The 11156-nt window shown below is 35.8% G+C and overlaps 1 long non-coding RNA gene across 2 annotated transcripts; it reads left to right on the plus strand.

The window, feature by feature from the left end:
- The first annotated feature begins 7045 nt into the window (after positions 1-7045).
- Positions 7046-9132, plus strand: LOC113508432. Of its 2 annotated transcripts, XR_003402022.1 has the most exons (3): positions 7046-7258; positions 8067-8200; positions 8812-9132. It is a non-coding gene; the product is annotated as an uncharacterized LOC113508432 (long non-coding RNA). The 2 variants fall into 2 exon arrangements; XR_003402021.1 differs by having other exon boundaries at positions 7046-8200.
- Positions 9133-11156: the final 2024 nt, after the last annotated feature.

An 11156-nucleotide genomic window follows, 5' to 3' on the forward strand; every position in this document is an offset into this window, starting at 1 on the left:
GAAATCGCAATCGTTTACAAAATAAAATAATTAAACTAATAAAGAGTGTGCTCCTGGCCATGGCTTTAAATAGAGTGATCAAACAAAGCTCCAGATGTCTCAATGAGGGAACAAAAAGTCAATAAGATGTCTCTGTACGGCCCTTTAGCGAGTGCATTGAGGCGCAGCGCTCACAATGTACCCGCAGACCAAAACCACTTCAATCATGAAAATAAAACGCATACAAAATGTGATGACGTTCAAAAAACCCTTTATGCCCCACCAGCCAGTTATTGAGACGATTGAATTTGTAAACCACAGTCCATATCCAATTAGGACGAAAGTTATTTCCTTGTGCTCAATCGAAGCTTCTTGGAAATCATTGCTGTATCAATCCGAGTAATTATAAAAAATAAGTATTCCATGTTTTGGGTATAAGCTACCATACCATTCAGAATTTCAGACATTTCGATACTTTCCTGTGTTTGTACTGTTGTTCCTATTCCAGCTGCTTCTTTTAATCAAAGGTTAACTGGTAAGTAAGACAATGGTACGTAAAGGATTATTAAAACTATTTGTGCTTAAAGTACGGGTTAGTATTCAGAATCATCCTATTATGGCTGCTTACTCATAAAGAGTTCGTCTTAAAAAAGTTGTCTATGGTCAAATTAAGTCAAAGTACGTAGGTAGTAGGACGAAGATAGCTGACGTTAATCTTAAAAGTGATAATTGTAATAAATAACTCTGTTAGTTACTACTGCTTATCTATACATGGCTGAAAGAGAGTAAAACAATTTAGTAAAACATGATAACATTGAGTAATCATTTGTTTATTATAGTACATAGGTATTTGAACTCCTTGTTGATAAAACTTAATAGATGTCGCTTCAGCAGTCTCGAAACAGGCCAAAGTTCCAGATGGTTGTCACAAAAGTACACATGTATTTGTGAATAGACGAAGGGTCTATTCACAAATACCCAGGTCATTAACCTTTGATTTTTGCAAAGCTCGTCAGTGGTTACTTGATAAACACATAAGTAACAATTTCAATTGAAGTACAAGTATCGGCATACAACGCCATCTAGTATGATAAAGGTAAACCATTCGTGGTAATATTTTCTTGAAATATAACAATAAAAAGATGAAAAATATTAGTTTATTGACTCAAATAATCAAAATTGTGTGCCTTTTTAATTAAATATAAACTATGATTCTATTATTCAGCATTTCCGGTTGGAAACATGCGCCTGAATAATTATTAAATCACTGTCATTAAAAAAAAAAAAGTTTATTTTTAATAACATTTGAACTCTTGTTCATAATTATAACTGGCCTGATATATACTAGTAAATATGATGTATATTATGTACTGCTAACGTAAGCTTCGATGGCTTGCATAACAATAGGAACTGTATGTTAATTATGATATTTCCCAACTCTGACTAGAATTTTTAAACATGTTTTGGTGTTCGTTTAATAGTACACTCCACAACACCATTATGTTTTGTATAATTTATAATGATCTAGGTTCTGTCCACATTATTATTTTGATCATAAATTCGAGTTGTAAATTTCGATTTGATCTGTGTACCAGCTTAGCAAAACGAAATCTTTGTACGTTCTGTATAATTGTTTATAATAATAACTTATTTACTTTTTATTACTTGGCATGAGTTTTCATGATTGAATCAAAAGATTACTTATTTCAACGGTGAGGGTTTCACATTAGCAATTTTGTTACATGTTCTTATTTTATTCAAGATAAGAAGAAGAAATTATGTTAAGCTAATCACAAAGTTTTAATCACGCTAACATAAAGTACCAAATTCAAACTGATATAAATATAAAAAGTAATACGGAGATGTAAACAGTGCGCACAACTTAGACGAGAGCGTAATCTAGTGACAAAAGCAAGAAACTACTAGTAAGTCTATTCCACAACAGATGTCGCTGTTACAAACTTTGAAGATAAATTATTTTAAAATTAAAGATGTAGTGAAAGTATTGAATAATATTTTATAATATTATATTCTGTTATATTCTTATCATATCAGGCAAACATAATAAGTCCCTGCTAGTCCTGCTACCTTCTACTTATGCAAGTATTAGATATTTAATGTTACCTACCTGTGTAAACCTAATTTTGTTTATACATAACTTTTTCCTGGTAACCAAATAAATAGTTGTTTTTTAGGAGTTGTATCATGAATTATCTGAACTTAATTTACTTATATCTTAAAGAGTTGAATGTTGACAAACTATTATTATCGCCTAATTTAGTGTCATTTTCCTATAGATCCAGCCTACACTGATAGAAAGACAAGTTCTGATCAACAACATCGATTCTCGTATGTGTATAATTTATTTTCCAAGAAAATACCTAACTATGTATGTGACCGGAAGCAATTACGACAACATTCTTGGTATCAATAGCTATAAACTGATTTTCACATGCCATCTACGTGATGATACGTAGGTGTAATGTTACCGTGTACACAAAAGTAATAAATTTACTTGACTATGTGCCTGTGGCCGCTTTGACCGCCAAATATCGTTATTTGTATTCAACATACGACTTACAAGTGCGCATCGAAGTCGGTACCAAAGACTACTTGAGTTTACCTCTAAGAGCTGTTTTTTTTTAATAGTTCCAGGGCAGGAGCGGTGACATCATTCAGGATACTCATAGAGATATCAAATAAGACCTAATATACCTTAGCGTTTGATGAGGAATTTACCAGAAGATTTATCGCCCAGGTGTAGGGGATTTTATCAGAAGGAAAGTACGCAAGTCGGAAATGATGCAATTTAAATTTATAAGACGTAAAAAGTATTAAGGATAATAAGCGATAAAGGTAGACCTTATAATCAACAAACAATTATGAAGTTCTTTGAACTCAGTTCATATTAGTAAAGAACTATTAGTCAATTGATTTATAATCAAATACTGCAGATAGCTAATGCAAATTTTTCAGCCCAAATTGGGACGCCATTTTTGTCGGTCTATTTAAACCTAATCATATTAAAATAAACAATATTAATTCACTCTATAAGTGCTTGTGTCGCGTTGGACAGTGAGCACCCTATTGTTTTATAACTTGTAATACATTCTGACTAAACAAGGATGTACATTCTAAACATTCCGGCTGAATTAATTTGAATGCTTGAATTTTCTTCATGGACAATTTATTGACTCGTTTTAATAAAACATAAGGCACAAGTGGTTTATGACATCGATGCTATTTCTATTGTTTATCCTCTTCCAAAAAGAAAAGGCGCGGCGATCAGAGTGAGGACCGTTAGGTGATAATAATCTAACAATAAGTGCTTAAGGCGCCAATGATATGTTCAATCAAACCCGTAATGCATATAGGAACATGTCATTTAGAATTACACAGAACAATATCGCGTCACATTTGAATTCTGATGTCAAACAAGGATCTGAATACAATTTGGTGCTTCTAACACGTGTGGGTCGTCTGTAGATAGTTATTATTCACATTTGGCACAAAGCCGACTTGGACCGCGGAGTCAACGCCCTTGCATCATGTAGGGAGGATCACGTAAGTGCCGAGGAAAGTCATGACGGAACTTACGCACAAGTTATGGAAATAAACTGTTGTGCTAACTGACGAGTGACGACTAAAGGACTTAATTTAATTCCTTCCTTTCAATTCTTTAACCTTCAACATTCTTAACATAGGTATCATCTGTGACAGGCACTATGAGTCAGTCAATATGTTAGATGTTTATTTGTTTTATAGTCTCGAACGTCTCGGTTACATTAAATTCGAAGAAGTCTCGGAAGGTGTTTATAAGTTGCGAAAACGCAACTTGAGCGTTCTGGGAAATGTGATTACCTTTGGAATTAAACTAAAAAATCCACTAATTCAATATTAGTCATATAAGTACATATCAAAATCCTTTCTTCCCATAAAAAAACCATTCACTTTTGAATTACTCTTTTAAATCAGACAAGGATTTAAAAGGGAAACTGTATACTACTCGCTATTTAATTTAAAATTTATATACCTTTTATACCATCCGAACAGTCCAGATTGCATCAGGGTAGCTCACCAATCAACAAATCAACTTTTAAACCCGTGGTTAGCTAAACCAACTTACGTACTTTACTTCGAATTACTCAGCGACTGGTAACAATAGATAGAGTCGGTTTTCCCCTATTACTCCGATGTTACTATGTCGGAGGCACCTAATCCATTCCGCTGTCGTATTCTACAATTAAATTACCATAGCGGTTGCGGGAACGCGGCCAGGAGGAAGCGGGCGTCCCCGCTGCATACTGATGCAGCGCTTTGTCTCAACTGTGGCCCTTAGACGATGGCCAGAGCCTAAATAGCTAAATACGAGTATATAAGGCTTTTCTGTTTTGTAAATCCTCCGCTACTTGTAGGATTAAGTAAAGAGATGTTTCAAGATTATTGGTGTTTTATTCCTGGGTATCAAAATCGTGGCAGGTTGATTGTGTAACCTTTTATGTGGTAGTCAATCAAAGTCCTTGTGATCTGATCATCAGCTCGGTTATAAACTGAGAGACAGAATCGGTCACTTAAAGTCCTGTACCACACAGTAAGTACTTTTTCGGCACCCCTAAGGATAAAATGCATACTGAGGCAGCGCTTTGTCTCATCGGAGGCCCTTAGACGATGGCCAAAGCCCAAATGGCTAAAACTCTAAGGGATTTTCTGTTTTGTTAACCTTCCGCCGCTTGACCAATCTAGGATGAAGTGAAGAAATGCTTCTAGATTATTGGTGTTTTATGCTTGGGTTGTTTATGCGTGGTTACATCTTATATTGCAATCAATCAAGGTCCTTGTGAGAGAGTCCCTGAGAAACAGAATAGGAACAATTGGTCAGTTAGGTACACTCTTAAAGTTAGCAACTGCTATGTCGGCACCCCTAAGGATAGTAAAAAAAATATTTGTATTGTGAGTTCAAGAGGACCGCAAAAATCAAAGAAACCTCTAATTTCATGCTCGTAGTCCGCACTTGACCATTGTTATCGTCAGTGAGAAGACTATAGATACATTTCGTTTTTTTTTATTTTTATCCTTCGGCCACTATTTTTGATACCGCATAAAACCTTATCCCGGTGTCTGGTTATTTTAGCCTGAACTGAGCATATCAAATAGATAAAAAATCTTTTTATAAATTGATGAGAAACAAAGACGTGCCATGCTTTTTTACATCATTTCATGGTCACATTTCCAATTCGTATTTTGGTCATAAAATCAACCTGACACAACTTGACTGGTCATAAGTAAAACGTGATACATATACGGTGAATATTTCTATTGCCTGCAAATGTAACATGTTAAATAAAAGAGGATTTGTTCATATTATATGAAATTTGTTCATAAACTTATTTCAAGAATCCTGAACAAATTGGTTGGTTGAGGCTACATATTAACGTATGTATAGGCTCATGAACAAGAGGCCTCAAGCCGCCTTATTTAACTGTCAATAAATTATGCACAGATTTCACGGAACGCTTGACGTTACTCATCAATATGACAATGACGAAAAAAAGATTGTTAACAGGTACTGGAGAAGTGTCAACATGAATAGTTTTGCACCGTTCTCGCTAGTTGGGGAGTCCGCGACCTTACCAGAATACAAAGACGGGCGGCTCCTTATGCACGGCAACGCATGCGCGGTCACCGACTCCAGACACGGCCTCCCCCCCCCCCCTCCCTCCGCTCCGCACTCCCGATACCTCCAGGCCACGTGCGCCGGCGCATACTTACCGTGAAAATGACCATTTCCACGAACGCACCGGAACCTGGACGTACACCAAATTATTTTGTAGATAGCAATAGGTGATTATTCGGCAGGCCATAAGGTAAGTAATTACTCTTAGGGGCTGTGCCTCTTTTATTAAATATTTATGTTGTATTATGACATTTACTTATTGGTTATATGTTTATTTATATGTTAATCGGTTATACAATTCAAATTCAAAAATATCAAGAAGCTCTTTTTGAACAGCAGGCAGATTCGCTCACCCTTTACGGCTTCATTAGGTTTTTTAAGGAACTAGTCCAAAAAACACAAAATATGGGTTACCAATACGCAACGATTGGCCTCAGTCGATTGGCTAATCGAGTAGTAAATCACGATATTAGGGCGTAGGACCACAGCTTTGCCTCCGGATCCGCATTGAGTAACTGCGGGGGCTCCAACGCAATAGGCACCTGATGTAACCGCTTGTACCACAACCTTTCCGCTGACGCAATCCAGCTGTTCCTACAAACGCACCATCTAAACCACGGAACATAGGAACATACATGGAAGTACTACATAGATGATGGCTATTAAACTAAATGACTGATATAAAACAAATTACTATTTATTATAACTTACACGAAGGTATTTTTGTATTATTGCATGTGAGAACCGAACAAATAAGATAATTGAAATTTAACTCACTTCACAGACAACAAAGAGCAACAACAATCAAAAAGCAACCAAATGACATTGACTCCAGTATTGCAGTACCACGGCCGTACAGGCATTTCCCTCTACTTTTCTGTTTTAGTAAACGGTGTCAGTCTCGCCGACGCGGAAATGATTAGAATAGCTTACGTCACTCATTATGAGTACAGTCCGAAATGCAAAGTAATGATTACACTATCTGTTCGTTCGTATGTTTGCAGGGTGGTCCTCTCCTAATGGGCCACCCCGGCTCTATGTCCTTGCAGCCCGAGAACTGAGAAGTCGGTATCAGCATTTGATAAGGCATTCTGAGATACAGGCGTACTTGTATAAATTGACAACCGTTTGCAATCCATTAGATGTGTTGTTCGGTTTCTGTTTTAGTAGGATTTTATACATTTTGTGTATAGCAATAATGTTTACTTTAGTGAATTAGTGAGATGTCTTAGTTATCTAGGTACTTATTTACCCTGAATAAATAATTTAACAATGTAACTAACGACGCGAGACGACATTGACATAGGGTCCGCAATAGTGACTATGCTGTTTTTTTAATGTCTGAACTGTATTTTACTTTAATGATGGATACATATCTTTTTTTTCAGGCAAACATAAATTGATCAAATTACAGTGAACAGAACTTACCTAAGCGTGACTTCAGCCCTTTGTACAAATTTTGCGAACTTGTTTCGTCACAATTAGTCACAAACCCCCTTTCCTAAACATTAAAAGAGTTTATCTTTATCAATTCTTATTAGTCAGGGAAAGACGAAAAATGTCTAAATTGCTTATGACCTTTAAACGTTACGATGTGCAAATAAAGTAAGTATTTATTGAGTAAGTGGGTTCTAAAATTTTCCGGTAAATGTTGATTGTGCTGTGCCTTTCATGAGGCCTTCTAAGAAGAAGTTATTCCGTAAAGATTTTCACCCAGTAGTATTTACACAGACAGTTACTTAAACCTAATAAAATTTAAGAACTTTTTTGAGCAATACTTATTTCAACATAAAATGTTATTTTTGTACTGCAGCGAAGCTGCGGTAAACATTTGAGTACTACCATGAGCTTTTATGACTATTTAGTTGATCATTAAATTCCGTAATAGTTTTATAAGTTGTCGTAAAGTTAGGGTAAAGACGGCTGGGCGCCTAATTTCATATTGAGTAACTGACGTTGCTGTGTGATGCTCGCAACTACTCAGTAATTTATTTTTATGAGAAGGGCCTAGGTAAGATTTTAACTCAGGTCTCACTGATTCGTCGCACTTGAATGCGGAGTAGCTTCAATTATTTTTTCCAAATAGATGTAGCAGCTCTATTTAATGACTTCTGCAATACAATGGCCCGATCCAACTGCTTCATACTTATGAAATTGTCAACTCACTCGCCTAGACCAAACCAGGTTTGAATCTATTCTGTTTGCTGTCGAATGGAAGACGATTTGGTTAAAATGAGAATGTGAATGAATGTTTTATTACTTCACTAATGCTCTACTAATGCTCTAAAGGCTAATGCTCCACTAAATTGTAGATAATAAATAAATTGATACTTTTTCTTTGTGACCCTCTAGTTTTCTTTGCAAGTATTTTTTTTCTCTCCTCTTTTATTCATTCTTGTCAATTTCGTTGTAGGTTCCAAGACAGACATTATTTTTTCTGGGACACATCAGGCCCAAGTGTTTCAGTGATGTTTATTGGTGTCAATGTAGATGCTAGCCTTCAGGAGTGGTTGCTGAGCATGAGTGTTTTTTGTTATCCCAAAAAAGGTACCTAATTATTAAAAATACTGTGGTCATAAATGTATGTTCCCAAAGATATTATATAAAAAAGAAGGGCATGTATCCATAACAAAAATAGCATCAAATCGAACACAGTAAGTTACAACTTGCAGTACCAAAGGATAATGAAATTCATCCGTTGTTCGATCAGATAATTCATATTGCAGTCTTTGCTAAACGCGCATTAATATTGTTTAGTCAATAACACAATGCAGGTACATGTACTTACTGCTTAAGTGAAAGGATTCTTAGCTTTCGAATATATACCTTATATGATAAACTCTACTGACATATTGTAAAATATTTACTCCTAACATGACAGAGGCACTCAATTACGGGAAGACCTTCAGCTAAGATTATTCGCTACGAAAGGAATAGACGAGTGCCCACTCCCATAGACTAATACAGCTCATAAAAATTTCAAAATCTCTTTGCCTTCATCAAGCTGTTCTACTACTGAGCATTTTGTTCAAGACAAGTTATACAAAAGGATTATAATATTACCCACTCCCTGATCTTTTATTATTTCCCATTTTACAGGACGCCAATTTTTACAAGTATTGCATTCAATAAACGCCTTTTTAACTTTATTTTTACAGATAGTCTACGAGGTTTGTTTGGGACCTATGAATCAGGTTCCCAAATGCTTCTGGAGTGCACGGAAGTATTTACTTATTAAACCACCGGGAACGAATTTCTTAAGGAGCCTGCGAGCCTCTATCTATAGGAAGAAAGATCCCCAAAAACCACCCAACGCATTATGAGCTAATTTGGAGCCCAAGTGCTTAAAAGAGAGTTCACCACTGAGTAATACTGGCATCCCCACTCCGACAACACAGAAAGCTAATCTTATCTTTCAAAAACGGAAAAATAATGATGGAGTTGATAGACTTTCATTGAATAAAACTTGAAAAACCCCATTTTATATCTATTACCGTGTCTCGCATATAAACAAACTGTTTTTACTGAAACATGGAATATTTTTTGTATTACACTTGAAGGTATCTTTCTTCATTGTTCAAAGCCTAACAATAGCAAGTTCTTTCTTCAAAACTTTTATTACGTGTTTAATATTTAAATCACTGTCATTTAGAATTTGAAATGCTATAGGAATAGCATGTACCTTGCCGCTATTTTTGATGCCTTCAACGTAACGTTGGTCATTATTTAAAAACAGAACACACTCGTTGACATAATCGCGCCTCCTTATTCGGCAAAAATACATTGTTTGGTGAGTCCATGAACAATAGAGTTAACAGTAAAGCTGTTTCTTATTCCGCTCGGATACGGACACGGGGGGACCGGTTGGAGTCTGTAAATTCCGTACATTGTAATTCAGATTGAATGTCGAAACGCACGAGTCGGCATGCGGCAATGCGGATGCTTCTACGCGCGAACTTTGACTTTTCGTTGTTCAACTGAAAAATATTGTTAAATGTTTTATGCGTCGTAAAGGTATTCTAGTAAACCAGGATTACTTACAAAAGTTGTTTCTGTGGTCGCACTCTAAAATACATTTATTCGAAGAACTTAATGATGATCATAAACATAATAATAACTATTTAAGTACTAATTTTTGAACATAACGTAATAATTTACTCATCCATTGCGTGTTTTCTAGGAAGCGGCATCGTTAGCATCTTCCGCGTCTCCACCCACTTTATTAATCAGTAAACGTCTCGCGGCCAATAAAAGTGCGGCATTTATAGAATAGCTGTATAAAATACATAAATCCAAGCCAAAAGAATGGCGTACCCTGTCCGACATCACAGAAACAGATTTCAAAGGCACGTCGTTTTTCATTGGCCCTATAAACTCAGGTGTTTATGGGGTTTGTCACTTTCGCATTTTTTTACCGACCCTTTTATAGACAAGTATGTGGAAATATTTATAGCGTTACAACTACCCGTGGAACAAGGATTTTGTTTCGAAATGACCGTTAAAATACTTTTCTTAACATTGGCTATTACTGTTTAATTGACTTGTTTTTAGAATTTAATGCTGAGAAGATATATACTGGGGTCATAAAAATAATAAAGAACAGCGCCAAACAGGTGCGTTGTGTTAAATATCGGCGATTCACGCAATTGGAGCTTGTAAAAGAACATCAAAGGACAGTCGGTAGGTCTTGTAACCTTTATTTTGCCAACACAAACAGGAGACTTATCATGTTACCTATTATTCGCAATCAAAACCATTTGGATCATGAATCGACAGTTTTACTCACAAGTGCCGATTCTTTGGTGTTTCTATCAAAAAATCAAAACAGATTGCGTTCCTTTGTCACTGCTTGATACAACTTCAACGTTCGCCGAACTTCTGTCAAAGCTTTTGTGTGATGCCGCCCTACGAAGGGAAAAAAGTTTTACGCTTGTGACACAACATTTATGCTATAAGGAACCGCTTTTTTAATGCCGCTTCCCACTGGTTTGTATGCTTTTTTTTCTAAATCGGATTACGTTGTGAATAATCGATATCGTTCATAGGACTTTTTTATTCGAGTAAACTTAACACCGACAAAATATATTGTAAGTGGATGTTAAGGTAATAATAGAGCGAATAGAATTAACACCAATTCTGAATTTAAAAGTGTGTGAATGCTCATTTTTGGTTTTAATCGACGTCTCTATGAAAATGTTTTAGTTGAAGTAGACATGTGTCATGAATGTGGTAACTAGGCAAAGACAATACTCAAACGCATTTGAGCGGTGACCTAATGTCTTCAAAAATCTATTTATTCGGAAGTTGAGTCAACATGATTCACCAATAGCATCATGCTGGTGGCATTGCGGTCAGCTGTTCGCGTTGCATATAATTATATATTCATAGATACCTTGAGAGTTTATATAAAGAGGTACCTAATTATTAATTTCACAGCAAAAAACGGCAAACAACTTACTAACGTTTCATAACATGCACAAACAAACAAAACACAATTTTTTTC

This window comes from Trichoplusia ni, chromosome 2 (genome assembly GCF_003590095.1).
Source record: "Trichoplusia ni isolate ovarian cell line Hi5 chromosome 2, tn1, whole genome shotgun sequence".
Taxonomy (NCBI): domain Eukaryota; kingdom Metazoa; phylum Arthropoda; class Insecta; order Lepidoptera; family Noctuidae; genus Trichoplusia; species Trichoplusia ni.